The following is a 27,895-nucleotide window of genomic DNA, read 5'->3' as shown; positions in this document are numbered from 1 at the left end:
TTCTCACAAATGTTGTCTGCAAATCCTCCTTTAAAAATATTTTTTGCTGCATATATCATCCTAGGTTAAGTTATTTTTCTCTCAGCATATTTCAATGAGAGAGATATTTTGATGATGTCTTTTATTGCTGTTGAGAGGACAACTGTCAAGATAATTACCATTCCTTAAAGATAAACTTTCTGATTGCTTTAAGATCTTTTCTTTGTTTTGGTGTTCTGCAATTTCATGTATGCTATTTGCAGGTGTGGTGGATTTCTTTTATCTTACGTGAGATTCACGAGGTTTCCTGAATGTGTAAATGGGTGTCTTTCACCAGTACTGAAAAATTCTCAACTATCACCTGTCCAGATATCGTCTCTGCAACATTCTTTCTCTCCCCTTCTTCTGGAACACCAATTATATGTGTATAAAATTATTTCATTTTACCTTCCAGATTGCTTAACCTCTCTTTCATGTTTCCCATCCTTTTGCTCTCTATGCTACATTCTGGACATATTTTTTAGAACTCTCCCCTAGGTTACTGATTTTCTCCTCAGTTGTGTCTAATTAACTGTTGAATCCATAATTTTTTATTTCCAGAAATTCTGTTTTAAATATACTTTGTCAGTTTTACAGTCTGATTTTTATTCATAATTTTATTTCTTTAAAAATATTAAAATACTTCTTTTATATGTGGTAATTTCACTATCTACAGTCTTTATGGGTCTGATTCTGCTGTCTGATGTTTCTGTTGTCTGAGTACTCACATTACCTCACTTTCTTAGGTATTTTTATCATTTTTGAGCATGAGCTAAAATTTCTTAAAAACTTTATCATGAAGAGTTCCTTAACTCCTTGAGGGTTGGGGAAGACAAGTTTTTCTAAGGGGATGTACATTTGGTTCTGCTAGGCACCTCAAGGACACTACCAATGTAAGTCACTTTGATTGTGTGAATTCATGTTATAGATCCTCGTAAGAGTTAACTTGTGATCACAAATTTTCAGGGAAGACTTTTTTTGACTTTCTACCCAGCCCCAATGTTTAAGACAAGCAACTAGTTTTATTCTTCAGGTGACGGGTTTATTTCTAAATTACCCATGCACTAAATTGCCTATGCACTGAACTGGCCTTTGGCCATTTGAAGTCCTCACTTTATAGAAGTGGTCCTCTTAGACTCTTTATTTTAGGAAGAGTCTAGGCTTCACCTTCTGTTTCCCCATGAAAAACCAAAAATTAAGTCAGTTCAAAAATTAAGTCAGTTCAGGACTTCTTTGGTGGCACAGTGGATAGGAATCTGCCTGCTAATGCACAGGATACGGTTTTGATACCTGGTGCAGAAAGATTCCACATGCTGCAAAACAACTAAGCCTACACTCTAGAGCCTGTGAGTCACAACTAGTGAGCCCACGAGCTGAAACTACTAAAGTCCATGCACCTAGAGTCCGTGCATTGCAACAAGAGAAGCCACCACAATGACAAGCCCACGCACTGCAAGGAAGAGTAGCCCCTGCTCAGTGCAACTAGATAAAGCCCACTATCATTGCAGTTCAGTTCAGTTCAGTTGCTCAGTGGTGTCTGACTCTTTGCAACCCCATGGACTGCAGCACACCAGGTCTCCCTGTCCATCACAGTCTCCCAGAGCTTACTCAAACTCATGTCCATCGGGTCGGTGATGCCATCCAACCATCTCATCCTCTGTCATCCCCTTCTCCTGCCTGAAATCTTTCCCAGCATCAGGGTCTTTTCCAAGGAGTCAGTTCTTCCCATCAGGTGGCCGAAGTATTGGAGTTTCAGCTTCAGCATCAGTCCTTCCAATCAATATTCAGGACTGATTTCTTTTAGGATGGGCTGGTTAGATCTCCTTGCAATCCAAGGGACTCTCAAGAGTCTTCTCCAACACCACACTCAAACGTATCAATTCTTCAGCACTAAGCTTTCTTTGTAGTCCAACTCTCACATCCATACATGACTACTGGAAAAATCATACCTTTGGCTAGATGGACTTTTGTTGGCAAAGTAATGTCTCTGCTTTTTAATATGCTGTCTAGGTTGGTCATAGCTTTTCTTTCAAGGAGTAAATGTCTTAATTTCATGGCTGCAGTCACCATCTGCAGTGATTTTGGAGCCCCAAAAATAAAGTCTCTCACTGTTTCCATTGTCTCCCCATCAATTTGCCATGAAGTGATAGGACCGGATGCCATGATCTTCATTTTCTGAATGCTGAGTTTTAGGCCAGCTTTTTCAGTCTCTTCTTCCACTTTCATTAAGTGGCTCTTCAGTTCTTCACTTTCTGCCATAAGCGTGGTATCATCTGCATATCTGAGGTTATTGGTATTTCTTCCAGCAATCTTCATTCCAACTTGTGCTTCCATCCAGCCCAGCATTTACCAAAAATAAAAAAATAAATAATTTAAAAAAAAAAAATCAGCCAGTTCAACAAGTATCTTTGAGGCAAAAGTCACATTTCAGGCTCTGCTTACTTTAATTACTTCGTTTTTGGTCTTTGAGGATTCTTTAATAACTTGCTGACTCATGAACACATTTTTAATGGCTTTTTATGTCATCAAGCACATTTAGTTGTTTTCAGCAGGAGGATCAGTTAAGATAAGCCATTCCACTATACTGCAAGAAATGAAAGCCCCCATAAAAGCATATGGTGCATAAATGATGCAGTTTGGTTGTGTGGAATAGGATGAGGGATAGCAGCAAGGCTGCAGCTGGAGATAGACTTGGAAAGATCATCAGGAGCTAGCCAAGGAGGGACTGTGACTGACATTCCATAACTGATATTTATCCAGCAGGCAACAGAGGTTCTTCCAACTTTGGACTACAAGATCCATGAAGCTTTTCACACACTAATGTCTTAGGCTTCTACTATTTTTTTAATATTTATTTTTATTTTTTATTTGGCTGTGTCAGACCAGGCCTTAATTGTGGCACAAGGGATCTTTAGTTGCAGCATGCAAATTCTTAGTTGTGACATGTGGTGGTTCTCAAAATGTGGCCAAGTTCCACCTGCAACAGAATCCGCTAGTTCATTTATCAAAACTTGCCCTCCTCTATACCAAACCTACTGAATCAGTATCTCCAGAGAATAAAGGTGGGGAAGAGACTACCAAGGGATTAGAAAATCACTTTTAATGAGATAAAACTGAGGGAGAGCATATCTTGAAGAGCATGTCTCTTGCTATACAGATAAATGTTACTTCATTAAACCTTTGTTTAGGTATTAAAAAGTGTGTGTGTGTGTACCTGTGTGTGCACACACACAAGGACAAGCTGTAAAATGTGTTTTACGTGTTGAAGTCAAAAAAGTTAAGAGAATCATTGTCTTAGAGGATGTCCTTTATACGGTTTTCCATCAGGCTTCACCTATAATTAAAATGTTGTGAGAAAAGGAATGCAGTATAATTTCCCCGTGAATAACCCAACCCATAGCATGCTGGAACACATTTCTGTTTGTACATAAATCAATTAATCTGAGCACTTCTTGAATCAAAATGAAGTGATGAAAAAGCATCTCTATGAGTCTGGTATGGGTAGAAACGTGATGTTAACTGTCACCTATTCAAGAACTGTTTTCTTCTTTTCCTCAAGAGATTACAAAGCCTGTGTTACAGCTCTCATCATCTCAGCAAACCTATATACTTCAGGAGATGATGTATCACAAAATCCTGGCACAACTGACTCCAAAGAACTAAGTGGGTCCTTTTGCTGAGCAATACTGAGTACTGCTCCCACAAGCAGTCAGAGCTTGTTGCCTGAATGCCTTTTGCTATTAGGATACTTTTTCATTGCACTTGTGCTTGCTTCAGTCTGTGGCTTTTTCTTCCAAAAAAAGTAAATAAATAAACAAGAACAACTACAAAGTCATCCATTCAAACATCACCAAACACAGATACACGCACGAACTGTTGTCTTAAATATACTTTTCAATGTCATTCACCAAATGCCTTCAGTATGTTTCCCATTTCCCATACCTCTAGTACTTTTTTCTTTAATTTCAATCACATTTTTACATAAAAAAGCTTTCAAAAGGAATGCTTTATACTTCTTTTGCAAAAGGAAAACCAGCACTTGCCAAAAGGGAGGATGAATATAAAAATAAATGTGAGGGAAGGAAAACCAAGTTATTAGAGTCATTAGAGTTATCTAGAGGACAAGTTATCAGAATCAAGATAGATTCCATTACCTGCCGGGCCTCTGAACCTGAATGCAGCCTATTATCTTTGTTTAAATAAAAAATGCAAACGTTTATTTTTAAAGGCCTATAAGGCAATGATCCTCCAATTAAAAATAAATAAAAGCAACTTCATGAAGCCATGAAAATAATTAATTAATTATTTTTTAAAAGACCTCTCAGGACCAGACCTTTTTTACCTATGCTGCTATCAAATGTCATGAGCAATGGGAAAAGGAAGTAACTTTCTTGATAGTGGTCCATTTTGTTTCAAGGCTGAACAGGTATCTTTTAGAACTGTCTCCCGTTTCCTTAGTATTTCAGACTTTAGGAAAGGATGGTGGAGACTTGGTTCTCAAGCTGCAGCGTGCATTGGTATCATTCTAAGGGCTATTAGAATGCAGATGACTGGACCTCATTCCCCGTTTCTGATTCAGCAGATAAGGCCCAAGAATTTGTATTTCTAACAAGTTTCCAGGTGGTGCTGATGCTGTGGGTGCAGACCACACCTTGGGAAATACGAATCCTGAACATCTTTCACAATCCTGTCTAACAGGGTCCGTCCTTCTCTGCAGTCTCTGTCCTAATCGCTTCCTGTCCATCTTCCTTATTCCCAGTCTTTTCACCCAAATCACTTTATTATCCTCCCTTCACAAATCTCAAGCTTTGAAATACTTTTTGTCTATCAACCAACACATACTTATCAAGTAATAATTCATTTTCTCATGATTCATTAACCAAAGACAAGGGTAACTGCCAATCAGAGCTCCCAGTCAGCATGGGGTAACTGGTGTTTCTATACTGGCTTGCTATAATTCTAGCCCAGAAAAAAGAAACCTGATGTTTTAGTTTAAATAGCCTGTGCATCTAATCTCTGATATATATGAGCTTTTTTGGTCAGTCTTTTTGAAGTACTGGAAATAGCTCACAAATACGCCCCCCCCTCAACTTCCCCCCAAACCCCTATGAGGCTGGGAAGCTCAGGTTGGGACCACCTGGTATCTATCACTCATCTGGTAAACAATCACAGATTGTCTTCTGTCATTTGTCCTATTGTTATCCCTTAACAGCATGATGGGACTGCATCTGGCCCTTCTTTGTAAGCTTCGGGGCACCTTGCTTAGGGCTTTAGAATATTAGCAACCGCCCCTCAAAAAATGGAAGGAAAAAAAAACTGTTTATTTAATGTTTGACTATACTACAAAAATATCAGGGGAGAGCAACATAATGAAAGAATATTTGTAGTAAAACAGACAGTATAAAAGACAAACTCAAAAGTTACCCTTTGGGGGAGGAAAAAGAGTCAACAAAACAATTAATTTCCAGGGTTGGTAAAGAGACTTGAAAATAACTGCTTGCCTGATTAAGTTCACCAGGATATGATTCCATCGAATTGCTCTGCCTGGGGCCTCCTGGAAGGCTGTTAGGAGGAAATGCTGGAAATGAGTCTGATTTAATCACAAGCAGACAAACTAGGGATTTGGAGTGATGGTAAAGTCTTAATGAATCAGCCATAATTGTGCCTTCCTCAAGAGTATATGACTCTTCCTTTTTCCAGAATTCCACTTAACACTCTCCTCCTCTTAGACGCCATCCCTGGTGATGATCACTACCATCCCACCCTGACCTGATTCTGATCACATTTCATTCTGAACTCCCTGAGCAATATGGACTCCCTGCATGTTGCATTGAAACTGCTACTGAAGCTTTTTCATGTGTGTGTGTGGGGGGGGGGGGGTCGGTGGGTGTGTGTGGGGGGGGTGGGGGGTGGGTGTGTGTGTGTGTGTTTGGGAAAGTGCCCTTCTTCCCTACAAAAAATAGCCCCCACCCATCTGTGACAAAGACCTAAAGCTTGCCTGTGATAATTTCTTTATTGGATGACCTTATTTACGCCAAGCATCTTCTTTCAAAATGCCAGCTACAGTAAGCTGTTATCCGTCATTAATCTGTTTGTGCCCCCTTCCCGCCCTTGCTGATGATGCTCCAATAGTACTGTTAGCACTGCTTTGGATAGTTCCACCAAGGAAATTGCAAGGAAATCTTTTGACTGCTGACAACTCCAGAAAAGATGCAAAAAGCAAGGTTTTAGGTTGTTGTTTTACGTATCTCAAAGACTTATTAGATATAGCTAATTATACAGCTTATCAAAGTAAAAGATCAGGGTGCTATGTGATGGTCTACCCTCTCATTCATGCTTGATTGAATAATATGGTTCAAATTCAAGGAGTTCCTCCTCTAATGAAGTTCCTGCTTTCGTCCGTTGCTACAGCAACTTAGGGCCACAGTCCAAGATGACAGCAAATGTATTAAATACTGCAGCAAATTCATTTTCTCCCTGCTTTAGTGACCTCAGAGCCAAAACTGTATTTGATAGCATACAAGTTTAGAAGAAGTATTGTGCCTATAATTATTTTTTCCTTTTTCAACAAGGAAATCGATTGTATTTATATTCCTAAGCACAGTGCCATCCATGTAATAGGCATTGAAAAAATACTTGAGGGAAATTAGTTATACACGATGCATTGACTACACAGATGTACTATCTCTTTTTCCTGAGACCCCATCAAAAACGACAGTGAAAGAATTAAAAAGGAACATATTCACATAAATGAAGAAAATGGGAAATTATGCCACAGTAAGCAAGTGTTATTCACTCTTTTTTTTTCAGCTTTTTAAAAAAATTGTGGTAAAATATATACCACACAAAACTTACTATTTTATTCACATTTAAGTGTACAGTTCAGTGGTATTAAGTACATTCACATTATTGTGCACCATCCCAAAGTAAAACCCTGGAGCCATTAACAATGCTCCAACTAAACCAAGGCAAAACCCTATTCCCCTTCCCTCCACCCATGGTAACCACTATTCTTTTTTCGTCTCTACATATTTGACTACCCTAGTTGTTCACTGGAGGGACTGATGCTGAGGATGAAACTCCAATACTTTGGCCACCTCATTCGAAGAGTTGACTCATTGGAAAAGACCCTGATGCTGGGAGAGGTTGGGGGCAGGAGGAGAAGGGGACAACAGAGGAAGAGAGGGCTGGATGGCATCACCAACTTGATGGACGAGTTTGAGCAAACTCCGGGAGTTGGTGATGGACAGGGAGGCCTGGCGTGCTGCGATTCATGGAGTTGCAAAGAGTTGGACATGACTGAGCGACTGAACTGAACTGGCTGAACTGAACTGAGGTACCTCATATAAGTGAAATCAGATAATATTTGTCCTGGTATGACTGGCTTATTTCACTTAACATAATGTCTTTAAGCTTATTTATGTTATATTAACAGCATGTGTCAGAATTTCATTCCTTTTTCCCCCCTACTAAATCAGACATATTTCATTTTTAGTTTTATTGAGGAATAATTGATAGAATTTGTTCCTTTTCAAGGCTGAATAATATTCCACTGAATGGATATTATCACCCTTTATTTATCCATTCATCCATCAAAGAACATCTTGGCAATTTCTACCTTTTGGCTATTGTGAATAATGCTACCATGAACATCGGTGTGCAAATAATGATTCAAGTCCCTGCCTTCAAAACTTTTGTGTATATACCCAGAAGTGGAAAAGCTGAATCAAATGGTAATTCTATGCTTAACTTTTTGAGGAAACATAATTTTCCACAGCAGCTATACCGTTTCACATTCCCACCAACAATGTGCAAGAGTTCCAGTTTCTCCACATCTACCTCAGCACTGTTGTTTTTTATTTGGGGGACTTTTTATGATGTCAGCCTAATGGGTATGAAGAGGTATCTCATTATGGTTTTGATCTGCATTTCCCTGATGGTTGGTGACATGGAGAAGCTTTTAATGTGCTAATTAGCATCTCTTCTGTTCCTTTTTTAAAAGATGGAAAGCAGATGGAGGAACAGGAATGTAGCAGAGCAAAGGAGGGTGAGCAGGGAAGGGGGTTCCAGGTGAGAAGCAAACTGATAGCCTCACAAAACCTTTGAAAGATTCAGGCCATGATAAAAGGGTGGACCAAGGTAAGGATCAGAGCTGAAGACACATCCTCTGCCCTTGAAGCCAAGCAGTTTCTCTTTACCTAGGAAGGAGGATGGAACCTTTATTCCTGGCAAATATGAAGTGGGGAGGTCCTAGATTCCAGTACAGTTGGCACAGGAGCCAGCAGGAGTGAGATAAGGTCTGGAAACGGGGAGATTGAGCGCGAATGCATCCTGAGCAGTGGGATCCCCAGCCTTCTTCCTCAACTCTGCTCCCCAAATGTAGGCAACATGTGTTACCCCTAGACAGCAGATGAGAGGATTCTTCTCCTAAGAAAGTGAACTGCCCCATACGAAGAAAATCATGGATATGGATAATAACATTTGGGGTTCCTGTAACAAAAGAGCAAGATCCCCACAAAAACCCAACAGGAAAGGCTCCCACTTGACAAGCTCTGTATACACACATAGAGAACTTCCAATGAGTCTTTTTTTTTGCCTCTTTTCTTAATTGAAATATAGTTGATTTACAATTTTGTGCCAGTTTCAGGTATACGGCAACTTGACTCAGTTTTATATATATATATAAAAGTATATAAATATATATATGGAAAATAATTTTATATATGTATATATGTGTATATTTATATTCTTTTAAAAATTATTTTCCATTATAGGTTATTATAAGACAATGAGTAGAGTTCCCTGTGCTATAAGGAGGTCAATAGATAACAAGGTTGGTGATCTATTTTATGTATTGTAGTATGTCTATTTTAATCCCAAACTCCTAATTTACCTCTTCTCCCTCCAAGTAGGTCTTGTGCCTTACTCTAAAATATGATGTGACAAGTAAGGGTCACCAGACACAAGAGAAGAGCCCGCATCAAGAAAAACAAAGACTAAAACAAAGTCTCCAGAAAACTGGATCAGGAAGAAACAGGTGATGCCAGAAACAGAGATACCTTCAAATAAAAGTTACAATTAAAACTCCTAAAGAGTTAAAAGAAGACACTGCATCCATCAATTTTTTGAAAGTAGTATACTATGAAAAACAAAAAGAACCCTTGGAAATCAAAAATTATCATCAATGTTAAAACGTTAATAGGATTGGAATTAATAAAAAGGAAAAATTATGGAAAATAATAAGGACAGTATAAGGATAAAATATTTGGAGATTCAATTGAATTCAACATCAAAATAAGAAAACAGAGAAGGAAAACATTATCAAAGAAATAATTTAAGAAAAATTTCCTGGAACTGAAGGACATGAGTCACAAACTGACAATCTAATGAATGAAGAAAGATGAATGCCAAGTTTCAGCATACCCAGGATACAGAAAAGAACTTGAAGTGTCCAGATAAATAAGTCACTTACAAAGAAACAGGATTAAAAATGCTCTTAGACTTCTCAAAAATGACCCTAAAAGCTAAGAAGGCAATGGAACAATGTCTTTAAAGGAAAACAATTTGCGCCCTAAATTCCATAAGGCCAAACTGAAAATACAGAGTGAGGGTAGAAAAAAAGACATTTTCAGGTAAGAACTCAAAAAAAAAAAAAAAAACCAAGTATCTCCCATGTATCATTTCTAAGAAAGCAATAGAAGGAAAGTGTCATCAAAACTAGGAAGGAAAGCAAGACATGCGACCCAGGAAACAGGGGTTCTAACATAAAAGAAAAGAAAATGTCCAGTATAATAACTAGGTGAAAGGCCCAATGTAAAACCTGTCTATCCTGGAGCAGAAGGACTTTAAAGAGGAAAGTTCCAGATACAGTGGTGTACACACTTGGGCATGAAAAACAACTGATATACCATGAAAGTTCTAAATAGAAAGAAAAGGCAACCCACTCCAATATTCTTTCCTAGAAAATCCCATGGACAGAGGAGCCTAGCAGACTACAGTCCATGGGGCTGCAAGAGTCGGACACAACTTAGTGACTAAATCACTGGAGAAAGACTACCCTCAAATTGGCAGCAAGTGACAACTGTCCTTAAGATTTCTTTTTTCCCTGATAGAAAAAGAAAACATGTGGAAAATGAAAATAATACATTTTCTATTCAAACAATAAAAAAAAGAAAGAAAGAAAAGGACATGTACATAGGAAACAATCAGTTCAGTTCAGTCGCTCAGTCGTGTCCGACTCATTGCGATCCCATGAATTGCAGCATGCCAGGCCTCCCTGTCCATCACTAACTCCCGGAGTTTACTCAAACTCATGTCAATCAAGTCGGTGATGCCATCCAGCCACCTCATCCTCTGTCGTCCCCTTCTCCTCCTGCCCCCAACTCCTCCCAGCATCAGGGTCTTTTCCAATGAGTCAACTCTTCATATGAGGTGGACAAAGTATTGGAGTTTCAGCTTCAGCATCAGTCCTGCCAATAAACACCCAGGACTGATCTCCTTTAGGATGGACTGGTTGAATCTCCTTGCAGTCCAAGGGACTCTCAAGAGTCTTCTACAACACCACAGTTCAAAAGTATCAATTCTTTGGCACTCAGCTTTCTTCACAGTCCAACTCTCACATCCATACATGACCACTGGAAAAACCATAGCCTTGACTAGACAGACCTTTGTTGGCAAAGTAATGTCTTTGCTTTTTAATATGCTATCTAGGTTGGTCATAACTTTCCTTCCAAGGAGTAAGCGTCTTTTAATTTCATGGTTGCAGTCACCAACTGCAGTGATTTTGGAGCCCAAAAAAATAAAGTCTGACACTGCTTCCACTGTCTCCCCATCTATTTCCCATGAAGTGATGGGACTAGATGCCATGATCTTAGTTTTCTGAATATTCAGCTTTAAGCCAACTTTTTCACTCTCCTCCTTCACTTTGATCAAGAGGCTTTTTAGTTCCTCTTCACTTTCTGCCGTAAGAGTGGTGTCATCTGCATATCTGAGGTTATTGATGTTTCTCCTGGCAATCTTGATTCCAGCTTGTGCTTCTTCCAGCCCAGCGTTTTTCATGATGTACTCTGCATATAAGTTAAATAAGCAGGGTGACAATATACAGTCTTGATATACTCCTTTTCCTATTTGGAACCAGTCTGTTGGTCCATGTCCAGTTCTAACTGTTGCATCCTGACCTACATACAGGTTTCTCAAGAGGCAGGTTAGGTGGTCTGGTATTCCCATCTCTTTCAGAATTTTCCACAGTTTATTGTGATCCACACAGTCAAAGACTTTGGCATAGTCAATAAGGCAGAAAGAGATGTTTTTCCGGAACTCTCTTGCTTTTTCGATGATCCAGCGGATGTTGGCAATTTGATCTTTGGTTCCTCTGCCTTTTCTAAATCCAGCTTGAACATCTGAAAGCTCTTGGTTCACGTATTGCTGAAGCCTGGCTTGGAGAATTTTGAGCATTACTTTACTAGCGTGTGAGATGAGTGCAATTGTGCGGTAGTTTGACCATTCTTTGGGATTGCCTTTCTTAGGGATTGGAATGAAGACTGACCTTTTCCAGTACTGTGGCCACTGCTGAGCTTTCCAAATTTGCTGGCATATTGAGTGCAGCACTTTCACAGCATCATCTTTCAGGATTTGAAATAGCTCAGCTGGAATTCCATCACATCCACTAGCTTTGTTCATCGTGATGCTTTCTAAGGCCCACTTGACTTCACATTCCAGGATGTCTGGCTCTAGGTGAGTGATCACACCATTGTGATTATCTGGGTCGTGAAGATCTTTTTTGTATAGTTCTTCTATGTATTCTTTCCATCTCTTCTTAATATCTTCTGCTTCTGTTAGGTCCATACCATTTCTGTCCTTTATCAAATCCATCTTTGCATGAAATGTTCCCATGGTATCTCTACTTTTCTTGAAGAGATCTCTAGTCTTTCCCATTCTGTTGTTTTCCTTTGTTTCTTTGCATTTATCACTGAGGAAGGCTTTCTTATCTCTCCTGGCTATTCTTTGGAACTCTGCAATCAAATGGGAATATCTTTCCTTGTCTCCTTTGCTTTTCACTTCTCTTTGTTTCGCAGATATTTGTAAGGCCTCCTCAGACAACCATTTTGCCTTTTTGCATTTCTTTTCCATGGGGATGGTCTTGATCCCTGTCTCCTGTACAATGTCACAAACCTCTGTCCATAGTTCATCAGGCACTCTGTCTATCAGATCTTGTCCCTTAAATCTATTTCTCACTTCCACTGTATAGTCATAAGGGATTGGATTTAGGTCATACCTGAATGGTCTAGTGGTCTTCCCTACTTTCTTCAGTTTAAGTCTGAATTTGGCAATAAAGAGTTCATGATCTGAGCCACAGTCAGCTCCTGGTCTTGTTTTTGCTGACTTTATAGAGCTTCTCCATCTTTGGCTGCAGAGAATATAATCAATCTGATTTCGGTGTTGATCATCTGGTGATGTCCATGTGTAGAGTCTTCTCTTGTGTTGTTGGAAGAGGGTGTTTTCTATGACCAGTGTGTTCTCTTGGCAAAACTCTATTAGCCTTTGCCCTGCTTCATTCCGTAATCCAAGGCCGAGAGGAGCTACCCCACGTCCGAGGTCAGGGGCGGCGACTGAGAGGAGCTACCCCACGTGGAAGGAGGGGCGGCTGCGCAGGCGCAGGAGGGCCGAGAGGAGCTACTCCACGTTCAAGGTCAGGAGGGGCGGCTGTGAGGAGATACCCCTCGTCCAAGGTAAGGAGCAGCGGCTGCGCTTTGCTGGAGCAGCCGTGAAGAGATACCCCACGTCCAAGTTAAGAGAAACCCAAGTAAGATGGTAGGTGTTGCAAGAGGGCATCAAAGGGCAGGCACACTGAAACCATAATCACAGGAAACTAGCCAATTTAATCACTTGGACCACAGTCTTGTCTAACCCAATGAAACTTAGCCATGCCGTGTGGGGCCACCCAAGACAGATGGGTCATGGTGGAGAAGTCTGACAGAATGTGGTCCACTGGAGAAGCGAATGGCAAACCACTTCAGTATTCTTGCCTTCAGAACCCCATGAACAGTATGAAAAGGCAAAATGATAGGATACTGAAAGAGGTACTCCCCACGTCAGTAGGTGCCCAATATGCTACTGGAGATCAGTGGAGAAATAACTCCAGAAAGAATGAAGGGATGGAGCCAAGGCAAAAACAATACCCACTTGTGGATGGGACGGGTCAAGGTCTGATGCTGTAAAGAGCAGTATTGCATAGGAACCTGGAATGTTAGGTCCATGAATCAAGGCAAATTGGAAGTGGTCAAACAGGAGATGGCAAGAGTGAATGTCGACATTCTAGGAATCAGCGAACTAAAATGGACTGGAATGAGTGAATTTAACTCAGATGACCATTATATCTACTACTGTGGGCAGGAATCCCTTAGAAGAAATGAAGTAGCCATCATGGTCAACAAAAGAGTCTGAAATGCAGTACTTGGATGCAATCTCAAAAATGACAGAATGATCTCTGTTCGTTTCCAAGACAGACCATTCAATATCACAGTAATCCAAGCCTATGCCCCAAACAGTAACACTGAAGAAGCCGAAGTTGAATGGTTCTATGAAGACCTACAAGACCTTTTAGAACTAACACCCAAAAAAGACGTCTTTTTCATTATAGAGGACTGGAATGCAAAAGTAGGAAGTCAAGAAACACCTGGAGTAATAGGAAACAATGCAAGTGGAAAAAAAAAACAAGCAAGTATTATCACCTCCAGAAAAAAAAGATATATAAGGAGGGCTTTTTGGCTTCGCAGTAGACAATAATTATATAAACATAACACGATATCAATCAATACTGATTATAATGGCTTGCAGAAAAGGGTAGAAGGCAAGTAATTGACACTTTTCTCTCAGATAACAGCAAGTCAATCAGTTTAGTTCAGTTGTTCAGTTGTGTTCGCGACCCCATGGATTGCAGCACGCCAGGCTTCCCTGTCCATCACCAACTCCGGGAGCTTGCTCAAACTCACGTCCATTGAGTCAGTGATGCCATCAAACCATCTCATCCTCTGTCATCCCCTCCTCGTCCTGCCTTCAATCTTTCCTAGCATCAGAATCTTTTCCAAGGAGTCAGTTCTTCGCATCAGGTGGCCAAGTATTGGAGCTTCAACTTCAGCATCAGTCCTTCCAATGCATATTCAGGATAGGGCAGGGCCTCTGGGTGCAGCAGACCTGGGTATGGCATAAGCCCTCTTGGAGGAGGTAGCCATTAGCCCTACCATAGAGCCGCCAGAACTTACACAGGATTGGGGAAACAGACTCTAAGGGGGCACAAACAAAACCTTGAGTGCACCAGGACACAAGATAAAGCAGCAGTGACCCCACAAGAGACTGACCAAGTCAACAGGAGGCTTCTATAAATGGATAACTGATAAATCAAGAAAGTGTTTTATTTTGAATGTAGCAACAAATATCTTGATGGTTGAAACTGAAAACTTTTGGGTAAATGATACCATAATGTGTCTTTTCTGACTTAAGAATCTTTCTATGGAAACTGTAGATCCATTCTTTTTTTTAATTGAAGTGTAATTGATGTACAATATTATATAAGATACACATGAACAATATAGTGTCAAAATGGCCATACTACCCAAGGCAACCTACAGATTCAGTGCAGTCCCTATCAAAATACCAATGGCATTTTTCACAGTATTTTTTGGATCTATCTCCTAAAGCAAAAGAAATAAAACCAAAAATAAACAAATGAGACCTAACTGAATTTAAAAGCTTTTGCATAGCAAAGGAGACCACAGATAAAAGATCTATTGAATGAGACAAAATATTTGCAAATTATATGACCAACAAGGGATTAATATCCAAAATATATAAATAGCATACAGTTCAGTTCAGTTCAGTCGCTCAGTCGTGTCCGACTCTTTCTGACCCCATGGATTGCAGCATGCCAGGTTTCCCTGGCCATCACCATCTCCCAGAGCTTGCTCAAACTCATGTCCATCAAACCATCCATTCAAAGGCATCAATGCTTTTGAACTGTGGTGTTGAAAAAGACTCTTGAGAGTCCCTTGGACTCCAAGGAGATCCAACCAGTCCATCCTAAAGGAAATCAGTCCTGAATATTCATTGGAAGGACTGATGCTGAAGCTGAAACTCCAATACTTTGGCTACCTGACGCGAAGAACTGACTCCTTGGAAAAGACCCTGATGCTGGGAAAGATCAAAGATGGGAGGAGAGGTTGAGGTAGTTGGATGGCATCACCGACTCAATGGACATGAGTTTGTGCAGACTCCGGGAGCTGGTGATGGACAGGGAGGCCTGGTATGCTGCAGTCCATGGGGTCCCAAAGAGTTGGACATGACTGAGTGTCTGAACTGAACTGAACTGAGGTTGGTCATAGCTTTTCTTCCAAGGAGCAAGCGCCTTTTAACTTCATGGCTGCAGTCACCATCTACAGTGATTTTGGAGCCCCAAAAAATAAAATCTCTCACCATTTCCACTGTTTCCCCATCTATCTGCCATGAAGTGATGTGACCAAATGCCATGATCTTAGTTTTCTGAATGTTGAATTTTAAGCCAACTTTTCCAGTCTCCTCTTTCACTTTCATCAAGAGGCTCTTTAGTTCTTCTTCGCTTTCTGCCATAAGGGTGGTGTCATCTGCGTATCTGAGGTTATTGATATTTCTCCCAGAAATCTTGATTCCAGCTTGTGCTTCATCCAGTCCAGCATTTTGCATGATGTACTCTGCATTTAAGTTAAATAAACAGGGTGACAATATACAGCCTTGATGTACTCCTTTCTCAATTTGGAACCAGTCTGTTGTTCTGTGTCCAGTTCTAACTGTTGCTTCTTGACCTGATCATACAACTCAACACCAAATAAAACAAGGAATTACAGCATAAATTCATTCTTTATCAGGTTCCCAGAAGCACTATGGAAGAATCATAGTTATGAGTACATATTCTTACTCTTGCTCAGTTGTGTCTGACTCTTTGCAGCCCCATTGACTACACAGTCCCTGGAATTCTCCAGGCCAGAATACTGGAGTGGGTAGCTATTCCCTTCTCCAGGGGATCAAAACCCAGGGACTGAACCCAGGTCTCCCACATTGCAAGCAGATTCTTTACAAGCTGAGCCTTCAGAGAAGCCCAAGAATACCGCAGTGGGTAGCCTATCCCTTCTCTAGTGGATCTTCCCAACCCAGGAATTGAACTGGGATCTCCTGCATTGCAGGTGGATTCTTTACCAGCTGAACTACCAGGGAAACCCCATTCTGGACTCAGATGGCCTGAATATTCAGCTTGACTCTGCCACTTCTTATTAACAAGGTGAATTTGGGCAGGTTAATGCACTACTTTACTTCAGTTTCCCCATATGTAAAAGAGGAAACATAATAACACCCACCCAATGGAATTACTGTGAGAATTAAATAACGCATGTAAAGCATTTAGCATTCTGCCTAGCACACTAGACACATTCATAAAGTATTAGCAATCATTACCACCATCCCCTAGGACGGTTCTATCCGGATATGCCACCACTGCCACCTTTCAGTACCCTTCCAAAAAGATCACTATGATAGAATGACAGGTGAAGGACACAAAAAAGGTAACTGGAATTCAAGCCCTGCTACTCAGTCAGCAATAGCTAACTTCTAAATGCAAAGTTCTACAGGATTAGTATCTTCCTCCACCTTATTCTTTTCTGCTTGGGAATGGAAATGAAAACAAATTTGGGTGATACTATAAGGAGTAGTTAACAACAGGAGACTGAAGTCAGACATACCAGGTCAAATTCTGGCCTCCCACCTATCAATTACATGAGCAGAGGCTAATTACCTGACTTTATGGGCTGAACTGTAGCCTCTCAAAAACCGTTTGTTGCAGCCCTAACTCTCAGTTACCTCAGAATGTGACTGCATTTGAAAGACAGAGTCTTTAAAAATGTGATATAGGTAAAATGACATCAGGTGGAGGCCCCAATCCAATAGGACTAGTGTCCTTATAAAAAGAGATTAGGACAGATACAAACAGAAGACCATGTGAGGATACAGGCAGAAGACAGCTACTACAAGCCAAGGAGGGAGGCTTCAGAAGAAGCCAACACCTTATCTTGAATGTCTAGCTTCTAGAACTGTGAGAAAATGTTGTGTTCTTTAAGCTATTCAGTCTGTGGTACCTTTTTATGGTACCTTTTAGGGCAGCCCAAGGTGACTAACACACTTGATCTCAGTTTCAGAAAGGTAAAATAGGAATGTATCTCCTGGGCTAAATGTGAGGATTAAATTGTATAGAAAAGTACTTACCACAGTGCTTGACATATAATATGTGCTCAGTAAATGTAGGATAGTATGATTACTGGCTTATTGTTACTAACAAAATAATTACTCCAGTCTTTTCCATTCGTTGAGTGACCAATTCAACGAAAATTGTTGAAGGTATTATAGTGACTTCATAATTCACCTTTGTGTCTTTAGTCTTGCCCTCTTCTATCCATCTCCACCATGCTGCCAGAACATGCTTTCTGGAATGAAAATCTGGCTGTGATATTCAGTATCCCAAAGTGGCCCCAAACAATCTACTCCTCTGTCCCTGTGTGGCCCATGTGTGCCTCTTGTCCTTCCAGAGGTAGACCCTGTATCCCCTCCCTGTGAGGCTAGGCTGTGCCTGTGACCACTTTGACTAGAATAATACAACAAAGGAAATGACATCCTGGGACTTTCAAGTCCTCGTATTAAAAAGCCCTGGCAGCTACTGAGCCACCAAGAACTAAAGAGCCTCTTGATAAGGGTGAAAGAGGAGCGTGAAAAGCTGGCTTGAAACTCAACACTCAAAAAACTAAGATCATGGCATCTGATCTCATCACTTTATAGCAAATAGATGGGGGAAAAAATGGAAACAGTGACAGATTTTCTTTTCTTGGGTTCCAAAATCACTGTGGACAATGACTGCCACCATGAAATTAAAAGATGCTTGCTCCTTGGAATAAAAGTTATGACAAACTTAGACAGCATATTCAAAAGCAGACACATCACTTTGCCAACAAAGATCTGTATGGTTTTTCCAATAGTCACATACAAATGTGAACTGGATCATAAAGAAGGCTGAGCACCAAAGAATTGGTGCTTTCAAATTGTGGTGCTGGAGAAGTCTCTTGAGAGTCCCTTGGACTTCAAAGAGATCAAACTAGTCAATACTAAAGGAAATCAATCCTGAATATTCAGTGGAAGGACTGAAGCTGAAGCTGAAGCTCCATTACTTTGGATACATGATAAGAAGAGCAGACTCACTGGAAAGACCCTGATGCTGGGAAAGACTGAAGGCGGGAGGAGAAGGGGGCGGCAGAGGATGAGATGGTTAAATAGCATCACCGATTCAAGTGAAGTGAGTTTGAGCAAACTCTGAGAGAAAGTGAAGGACAAGGGAGCCTGGCGTGCTGCAGTCCATGGGGTTGCAAAGAATCGGACACGACTGAGCAACTGAACAACAACGATGAGACATTTTTGGTTGTCACAGGACTGAGGGAGTGCTACTGGCAGCTACTGGGTAGAGGTCCAAGATGCTGCTAAACACAGGACAGCCAAATGCTGTCAGACAAAAAGGAATTATCCAATCCCAAGGGCCACCAGTGCTGAGACTGAGAAAGCCTCATCACATACGAGAAAGAGAGAGAGCACTGAACGCATATACACTTAGGGCTTAGATGCACATTCCCACCCCCGCCTCAGCTCAGCCCTCTTCTCAGCAGCCCTGAGAGCTGGAGGTATCAGGAAGGGTACCAAGGATAAGTAAGGGCTTAAATCCAGGCACCTTCTTTCCTGCTCAGTATGATCCTGACCAAGAGACTTCCTCAATCAGGGTCCTTTTCTCTGCATCCTGTGGTCACTTCTAGGCCTGACTGACATTCTGTAATTCTGCTGTTGTAGGCTGGTGCCTGCTGTCTCTTTCTCGGCTAACAGATGTCAATGCTGCAAGCTCTCTCACATGCCAAGAGAGGAAAAGTCCCAGATAGGCTGGTCCCAGTCACTGAGAGCTCACATTACACGCTGGATCACCCAGAACTCAGTGAGCTCAGCAGGCACACAGCCTGCCCAGGTAAGTGGCCTTCAGGCTGCAGAAGAAACAGGAGGCTGGGAAGGTGGCCACTGAAGGCTGGGTGGCTAACTCAGCTCTAATCTGAAGAGGCCTCCTTGTCAGTCAAAGCATGCTGTGTCTTTGCCAGGAAGCAGGGAGACCTCTGTGAAATCTGCTTCTTTGTCTCCCGGGGTAAGAGTGGTAGGAAACCTCACTCTACTGAAGGATTGCTTCTGAGAGAGAGGTCCTGCAGAGACACAGTGAGCAGAGCTGATGCCTGGGGCCACTATGGGGGGCCTGACTTTATTGTTTCTAATTGGCTTCAAGAGGTCAGACCGTGTAGTGGTAAAAAGCCTCAGTTTCACATCACACAGGCCTGAGTGTGAGTCTAGTCCATCCCTTTCTGTGATCCTGGTAAAGTGACCCTGCCTTAGTCTTGACTAATCCTCAATCTTGAGTTGGGAACAATAATAGTCTCCACGGGTTGTTCTGTGGATTAACTGAGATAGTGAAACCACAGGTTTATCATACTGCACAGCCTAACTGCAAGTAGATGGTTATTATGAAAGGATACTACAGACAAGTGAATAGCTGAGGAGTATGATGAAATTCTCACATTGACTCCTGTATCCAGGTAGGATGCCAGATGATACTGAGAACTAACACTTTGATGGCAATTACGTGCTTACAACTATTTCAAGCTCTGCAATCCTCAATCCTCACAAAGACCCCGTGTGACAGGTATTTTATAACCCCATCCTACAGATGGGACAATGAGACACAGAACTGGTAAGGGGAGGACAAGGGTTTGGACAAAGGCAGCTTAGTTCCTGGATCCCTGCCCTTAGCAGTGCACACACCACCCTGAAAGACTCCAGAAAACGGTAAGAAATGCAGGGGAGGCCTCCCCAGCCTGCCTCAACACCTGTCCTGCTACCGAATACTTTCTTCACCCCTAGGCAGCAGAGCCCTGCAAATGCCCAGCAGAGAAGCACCCAGCTCTGCAGGGAAGAGTCAATAAGTGTCTGTTGGGGTGTGGGCAAGGGATGACACAAGAAGGCAGGAAGCGAATGAGATTCGGAAATGCGCAAACTGGGACGCCATCCCAGCACCACTTGGTGGCTGTGGGTAACTCTGGGCCCTGAGACATACTCTCCCAGAGCTTTATTTCTCTCCCTCTAAAACAAGGGCTTACAGTTGGTCAAACTCCCTACTAGCTCTAGAACACTAGGTTCTCCCAGTGAAAAAAGGCCGCCGCTGGAGTCTAGGCGGGATCCTATCTCGGGTGAAGAACGCCCCCTGGCGGAAACTTCCAAGAATGTCCCAGAGCACCGGGGTGGGACTCAGCAGACTTGGTCGGGCTGCTCTGCCCACATGTAGCCGTGTGGTCCCTGGCACGGCGCTTCGGCTTGCTGACTCTCAGAATTCTGATCGGAAAATGACATAAAAAACTACCAGTAATGATAATATTTATAATATTTGACACTTTTTCCCACACACACATTTTTTCACCACTTTATTCTGAAATAGTAATGGGTTCTAAACCAATGTGAATGATAAATTTTAGGAGCTACGTATTTGTTCTTGGAACACTATTATAAGGTTATAACACTGCCTCTGTTTTTCCTATACATATTTTTGTCTTTCGTGAGGTTTCTGTTTTGTCTTGATTTCAGTTTGGGGGGACTGTATTTAATTGCAATAAGGACAATTTCTTATAAGAAGAATGTAATTGTGGTGAGATCTAGTCTCTTAACAGGTTTTAAATACACAACACACTGTTAACTATAGTCACCAGGTTATCTAGAACTTACTCACCTTATATAACTGAAATTTTATATCCCTTGATTTACCTGACTTTTTGAGTGTTTATGATACAATAGGTAGGCCTTGTTCTAATAATATGTATATTTACTTAATCCTCCACATAACCATGTAAGAAAGTTCAGAGAGACTGCACAGCTCACTACAATAATCCACAAGAGACTAGGCCAATTAGAAAAGTCTACAATGATGACATTTATAAGGTGATGTACACTTGATAAACATGACCCCACTGACTCCACACAACCACGTTTCACAGTCGTTTACAGCAAGGAGACAGAGAGCACCGTACCACGCCCTGGAGGCAGACAGGAGCAGGGCACTCAGGGGTCACGCCCTCACAGAGGCCCGTCTGGCAGGGAAGGGAGACACCTTTTAAGTGCCCATGGGGTAATAGCGCACCATGGAAAAATCGAGAAGCTACAGAAGCTTCACTCAGTCTGGGAGGGGAGCAATGGCAAGAACCATTCCACCCAGGGTCATAGGCTCCCAAGCTTTGTCCGTTGCCATCATGGGACTCAGTACACTATTTACAGAACAGACCTGTTTGTCTAACCCTGGCTTCCGAGTCAGTATCTGAAGAACAGAGCCTGTGTCCTGATCACCTTCATAAACTCAGCACCCAGCAGAGGGGCCGGCATATGGTAGCTGCTCAATAAGCATTTGCCCAGTGAAAGCCCTACTCCTCTTCCAAGCCCACACACCCTCCTTCCTTTCACACTTTGGACATTCTTCTCCTTCACAATAACCCATAGATATCAGGACAGTGCCTCCTTAGTCCAGGCCCTGACCATAATTCTCCAACTCAGATAAGTTACACTGATGTTAAGTATTCCAATAAAATAGAATAAAAGTGTTGGGGAGGGAGCAGGAGATGGCCAACAGTTTTCAGACACTGAGTCTGTGCTGCGCATTCTGTCTTTATTGCTGTAAAACCCAAAGCAAGCCTCGGAGGCAGGCAGGAGGTGACAGGGCCAAGGTTTGCACAGAGGAGCCTGCTCCACACTCGTGTACCCACGTTGACCACATTCCACTGCCCTGTGGCTCTTTCCTCCAAGCTTCAGTGAGCGACCAGTGCTACTCTCAGACAAGGACAGAATTCAGATACAGCCATTCAGGCTTTTTGCCCTCCACATTTGGACCTTCCTAGAGTCAGAAGATTCTTCTGGAAGGTCCAGTCTCACTTTCTGAAGGCCATAAAGTATCTTCCCAGTATTTCCCATTTTAATTTTCTAGCCTTTTGTTCCTGAAGAAACCCTGAAGGACATGGGATATATGTGCAGTCCACTGGGTTCAAACAATCAAGGAATCTGATACCTGAAAGATAGCATTCTCCATCTGCTCACCTGGGGAAAAAAGTCAATGAAGATAATAATAATAGAAACAACAATGTGTATCCTTGACTAAGTCTTACTGGATACTGGCCTTTGGCTAAGCCATTCTCAAATATCATCTCATTTTAATCCTCATCACAACCTTCTGAGGTATGTCCTACTTGACTTCCGTCAGGTAAACTTCTTAAGAACAGAGCTTTATTCGTCTGGGAGCTGATAGCAAGACAGAATTAGACATACAAGAGACTTATTGGGAGACCCATCTCTGAAAGATAAAGGAGAAGGAGCAGGAGTAGGCAGGAAAGTTATCGACCCTGATACACATCTGACATGTATGGAGACAGAAAGGGAAGGAAGGATCCAACAAGAAGAGCCCAGGCTGCAGTGGCCTACAGCCTCACTGAAGCCTCGGGATGAACGTGGTGGTGCAGAGGAGGCATGCTAAAGTTGGCTGCTTCATGGTTCTCAAGAGTTCCTCTCTTAAAGGTGCTCTGAACAGCATGAGCCCGTGGCTGCCACAAATAACAGTTCCCGGCTGATTCTTCAGCACCTAGAACAGTGTCTAGCACATTGCATTCAATAAATACTTACTGAATCAATCTGTCACTTCAATTAATCCCCTTTTATGTATAAGGAGGCTTGACCGTAGAAAAACTGAGTGACTTGCCCATGGTCATGCAGCTGGTAGGCTGTGTGGCACAGACTTGAATCTTGGTTTTCCCATTCCAAAGCCCATACACCTAAGGCTGTGTGTCTCTGTAACTTGGCCTTCCCCACCTCCTTCCTCATCCCCTGCACTTAGCACCAAAACATTGCTTGACTGGAATATCAGGATTTTTTCCTTGCCTTTACCCACTCAGCCATTCATTTAGCAAATATTTCTCAGGTACTGCACAGGATACCTGGGCGACACAGACCAATAGGATAGGCTCCTCCTTTGAGATGGTCACAGCCCAGGGCAGAGAGGCAGTCACATGACAAAGGATTAGTGGGCAATGGGACAGGGTTACAATAACAGGGCACTGCCCGGAGCTACATCTCAGGATGAGGGGGTGAAGAAGTGGAGCAGAAGCCCATCTAGGCCCAGCTAGCCTCTGTCACTGCCCACCTCACACCCCACCCACATGCCAGCCAAGGCACAGAACTTCTGGAGGGAATTTAACCCCTGAACACCCAGGCCAGCCAAGGTTCACTGGGGCTGGAAATGCTGATGGTATGAAATCACTTTAAGGAGGGAATGGTAGCAAGCCTGGTAACCATGGTTACACACAATTCAACTCAACAATACAAAGGGAACTGGCCAGCCTAGGAACCTACCACACAGCTATTCAGGTGATGGTTTAGTCAATCAAATGTAGGCTACATTTAAGGAAAAGACTGAATGAGGCCTTTAGAAGTCTATCACACATTACTTGAAAACCACTTAGAAACTCCTATCACAGGTCTAAATAAAACAGATATCAATGATCAAAACTGGCAAGACAAAAAAAAAGCCAACAAAGATAGTATCTTCAGTATCTTCAGCTAGCTAGAAAAACATGTCCCAGAGAAAAATGGAAAACCCCTGGGTGGTGGGGGTGGTGGTGGGGGGGGGGGGTGTCGCAGGGTGGCAGCAGTTAAAATCAGAGAATAAAAAATTATCTAATCCTAGTTAAAAAATTGGAAACAATCATTGTGGGACTGCACAAATTTGAACATTCACAAAATGGGATTCTAAAAAACCAGGTTACAGTCCAACACTATTTATTGTATCATGTACATATACCCACTGAGGGAAGTCTGAAGACTGGTTATGAAAATGTTAAGAGTGATGCCCTCAGGATGATGGAATTTTGAGAGACTTTTATGTTCTTTCCGCTCATCTGTGTGTTCAGGTATTTCTAAACAAGCATAGATCATTTTCAAAAAGAAGAAAATGTATAAAGTTATTTTACTTTGAAAAGCAAAATAATCAGAAAAGCAATTAACTGATTCCAAATGCCATGGACAACAGGGAGATAAAAAGGAAGATGACAGTCTAGGAAAGACTATCTAAAAGATTTTCTTATGACCATTTTTAAAAGGAAGCAATTATCACAGATAATTGTTAAATAAGACTCAGTGAGCAGATTTCAGGGTCCTCTCCAGAATGTCACTAATGCCTGTGATACCACATGCCCAGCACGTGACAGGTACTCAGCAAATATCTGTTGCATGAATCAATGAACAATCATTTTGGCAGCTATCTGTTCCCTGTAATTTATCTCTATTCCTTTCAAATTTGGGTAATCCACTGGTCTGCCTAATGGATTCACTAGATCTTATTTCCTTTTATTTACAATGTCTGTAGTAATTCCAAAATTGTTACCTAGGTGCAGCTTAAAAGGAAGCAGTCTAGCTGGAGATTCAGCCTGGAGGCTTATCTTGAAACTGTGTTTGCACAGTACCTTAAGTATGACTGAGAAGATGCCAACTGCTCACATCCAAGGAAATAGGATGATGGAAGTGACGGAGAACTACAGTCCTCCCAAGTGGCCCGTTGGCTCCACCAGAGGACAAAGTTAATCAACTCGATCACAGGAATGTGGTCAACATTCTTGACCTGACCCCTCTCCTCTACTCCAGCCCGACCCACATCCTATCAATCATGTACACCTCTTGCCTCACTCTCTCAGTGAGTTTAGAAACCAGGATCCTTGAGCCTCTGCAGTGGCCTCCAGTGACTCCTGCAGCCTGACAGTCACGTTCTTGGATGGGATCACTCCCATACTGACTCTGGGGTTGGCCACAAGGCTTGCTTTGGTTTTGGCCAATGGAACATTGGCAAATGCAATGCAGGCAGAGGCTAGATAAGCACTCACACTTTGGGGCTGGTCCCCTTGGAATGCTCCCTTTGGGGACCCATGTGTCATATAAGAAGGCTGGACAAAACAACCGAATGGTGAGAAGCCACATGGGAGAGAAGCCTGGCCCAGTCACCCTAGTGTCCACTTCGCCAGCCACATTAGGGGCCACGGGGTGAGACCAGCCTAATAACTGCCTGGTCAGACCACAGAATTGTGAGAAACAGTTACCTGTGCTGTGCATTAAGTTGTGGAGTGGCTCCTTATGCAGCAGTAAGTACTTGCAATAGCCTCTGGCCCCTATTTCCCTGTAAACCCTGTGATGACCTCAGTGGCTACCCCTCTCCCTGGAGTTGACTCCACTCTACTGACACTGTAGCCTTGCTGTTTCTCAAACATACCAAGCCCCCACCCCAGGACCTTTGCACTTGCTGTTCCATTCCCCTGAAGAGTATTTCCCCTAGATACTCATATGGCTTGTTCATTCATCTCCTTCAAATCTACTCAAATGCCACCTTCCCAATGAAGTCTTCTCTTACCAGTCCATTAAAAATTATCACCTTTCCCTGTCAGTCCTTATTCTATTCTCTTTCCCTCTTTTTTCTCCTTTGCACATATCTACGTTTTAAAAGTTTATAATTTACTTATTTCATTGCCTATCTCCACCTGTTAGAATATACTGTAAATAAGGCAGGTATTTTTGTCTTGTTCATAGCTCTACTTTCAGTGCCTAGAACAACACTTGTACATGGCAGTTACTCAGGCTGTTGAATAACTGAGTGAAAATATAATATTAAAAATGTGGTGTTCTGTACATAAAAGAGCTTACAGGAATACTGAGGAGAGATGTCTAACCCAGTTGTGGGAGTTAGGCAGAGCACAAGAGGGTGGAAAGATGTTCAGGGCAGAAACCCAAAGTAAAGACACACTCTCTGCTCTTGTGGGCACACAGAAGGGGGAGAAAAAAGAGCCCACGCAATGGAAGAGCTGTAACAGAGCATTAAGTTTCTGTCCTGCCCGAGCACCTCACAACATGAGTCCAGCCTGCTCCTCCACTCCCCACAGCTAAAAGGATGTGATCCCCTACCTCCAAGTCTGGTCCTACTCCTAATTCCCAGGACAAACCTGACCTGACATGGTAAGGACATACCCCTCTGTGGAAACCAGCACTGAGTCACCCCCCTGCCCCGTCCCACCCCACTCAGGCAGTAGCCAGGTGAAAGGGGGGTCAGGGTGGCATTGAGGCCACCAGACTCCAAGCTCATTCCCAGCACCTGGAGCCTTGTCTTAGTAAATTCCCAATATCCTTGGACTCCATATCTGCCATGGGAAGACCACTTTTAAAAATAGAAAACCCAAACCCAATTAGATTAAGCACTAAGGAGATTTGTTGAGTAGAACAACTAAACATTCTAGTGGTAGGGCTGGCTTCACGTACATGGCTTAATGATGTTATCGAGACTGGGTTTCTCTCCATTTCGTAGCTTCAGTGGAGTTCACTTCATTCATCCTCAGGCTCTTTTAAAGGCCTCCAGCCTCTACCATAGCTTCAGGCTCTCACTTCCGGGTGTCAAATTGGCTGCTGTGTCTCCAGCTTCACGTTCTCCCAGACGCAGCATCATCAGTGGGAGGAGGGCACCTGTCTCTCACCCACGATTCCCAGAAAAGTTCCCACTGCATTTCATTGGCTATGGCTATGTCATGTGACCCATTCCTAAACCAATCTCTGGGCCTTTCCCCAATTCTGGGAGGGAGAAAGGATCATGTGTTCCCCACTGGGTGACAGTGGAACCTCACAGAGATCCACTGGCTGGAAGTGGAAGGAAGGGGAATGCTTCTGAAGGGGCGGATAATAATCTCTCACTCCAAGTTTAGTTCCATAGCCTGGCCTCCAGCAACCTGGCCAAAGAGATAAGTCCTTGACTGAAGAATGTTTTATACCTTTTGCCACATTCTATACAATTCAAAATAGTGAAATCATATCTTTTATGATGAAATGAAAATCAAAGATGCTCAAATATACATAAACCACTGAAATATGTGGGCACCTAAATGATGATAATGATTTTTCAATATAATTTGCTCCTAGGAATTTTAAAAAGGAATGTGATGCTATTAACATTCATCTTTGAAAAAGTAGGATAAAAATCAGAAAGGGAAAACAGAGATGACCTAAATCATGTCTATTATCAAAAACTCATTTCAACAGATTCCAAAGGCTGTCTGGATTCCTCTCTGGCAATGTAATTTTGCTCTGTCAAATATTTTATGAAAGTGGGTCACTGGCTAGAGCCAAACACAGGGTTTTTTCTTTTTTCTTTTTTAGTGCACCAATTTGTCCCATGTGATTTGTTTTAAAGCTGGATTTTTTAATTGAGTCAATATTTTTGTCCATCTGAAAGAATGCATCAAATGTATTTGTCTAGAAATCAGCTGTCCTAACAACTTGTAATATTGTTAAAGAAACATTTGATTTAATAACTGTTCTTCCTCTTAACTACTTTCTGCTAAGCATCTTAAGGCAGGAGAAGTAGGTTTTATTTTTTTAAGCCTGAGAAACTGGGACTTCCCTACATTTCAAAGCACAAAGGCCTATTATTCAAGGAAAGGGGCCAGGAAGGCAGAGCAATTCAATTTTGTAGGCCGCTGTGTACTTCTTCCTTTCTCCTGCCAAATCAAGGCTCACCCCATCCCAAGTGGACTACATGCAGTGCAGCCCTCTGTGAAAAAGTGAAAGCAGTCGAGGAAAAAGAAAAAGCAGCCAGCCAGGACAGCCTGGGGAGCACTCATTATATTTGAATGGAGCCAGTGAAAGGGGCTTTTTGCTGAGCTGCCTGGGTGGGGCC

At 42.2% G+C, this 27,895-nt stretch overlaps 1 long non-coding RNA gene across 1 annotated transcript in view; it reads right to left on the bottom strand.

The window, feature by feature from the left end:
- Nucleotides 1–5,518: 5,518 nt before the first annotated feature.
- Nucleotides 5,519–27,895, bottom strand: part of LOC136166652 (uncharacterized) — a 47,979-nt gene continuing 25,602 nt past the window's right edge. Inside the window, exons 3-4 of the long non-coding RNA XR_010662968.1 lie at nt 15,487–15,740; nt 5,519–5,580 (exon numbers count right to left, since the gene is read on the bottom strand). This is a non-coding gene — a long non-coding RNA (uncharacterized lncRNA). The remainder of the gene's footprint in view (nt 5,581–15,486; nt 15,741–27,895) is intronic.

Source organism: Muntiacus reevesi, chromosome 4 (genome assembly GCF_963930625.1).
Source record: "Muntiacus reevesi chromosome 4, mMunRee1.1, whole genome shotgun sequence".
In the NCBI taxonomy this organism is placed as follows: Eukaryota; Metazoa; Chordata; class Mammalia; order Artiodactyla; family Cervidae; genus Muntiacus; species Muntiacus reevesi.
This window is presented reverse-complemented; position numbering and strand designations above follow the sequence as displayed.